This window comes from Pyrgilauda ruficollis, unplaced genomic scaffold (assembly GCF_017590135.1).
Source record: "Pyrgilauda ruficollis isolate IOZ18807 unplaced genomic scaffold, ASM1759013v1 scaffold62, whole genome shotgun sequence".
NCBI classification, from domain to species: domain Eukaryota; kingdom Metazoa; phylum Chordata; class Aves; order Passeriformes; family Passeridae; genus Pyrgilauda; species Pyrgilauda ruficollis.
In genome coordinates this window covers 3086022-3086616 of record NW_024527933.1, presented here as the reverse complement: position 1 = coordinate 3086616, position 595 = coordinate 3086022, and positions in this window count along the sequence as shown.

The window sequence follows — 595 nt, the reverse complement described above, 5'->3', positions numbered from 1 at the left end:
CCAGCACACAGGGGGATCAGCACCTCCTGTGTCCTTGTGCCTTCTTCAGGGACCCCACAAACACTCTCCTCAACCAACACCCAAACTGCAGAACTCCCACACATCAGTCTTAACACCTCGGATATTCAAGTAATAATTACGTATTACAGGACACTTCAATAGAAATGAATTTATATTGCTTTTTGATATGATCTGGCCATATCTTCAAGGGCATGTTTGTGCTTTGCTGCAGGGCTGTGCTTGCAATATTGAATTACATGTTCAGCACCAAAAACCCATCAAGGCTAAATAACCAGAATATTGCAATGCTACACAGACTGAGACACCGAGTAAGGCAGATCAGAAGAATTCTGTTTTGACTGAGTATTGCTCCTCCACACAATCAAGAGGAGAAAGACTATAGAGAAAAGGAAAAGGTTACCATCCCACCTTCTCACCTGTGATCAGTTTGGCAAAACTGCTCAATTGAGTTATATCTGAGAGTCCTAAAAAGTGAGTTTCCTGATTATGCCTTGACAAGTAGCACAGCCAAATCAAGCACTCAATACTTTACATAAATTGCTCTAATTCCAATTGACCACATGATTTTCTCAAG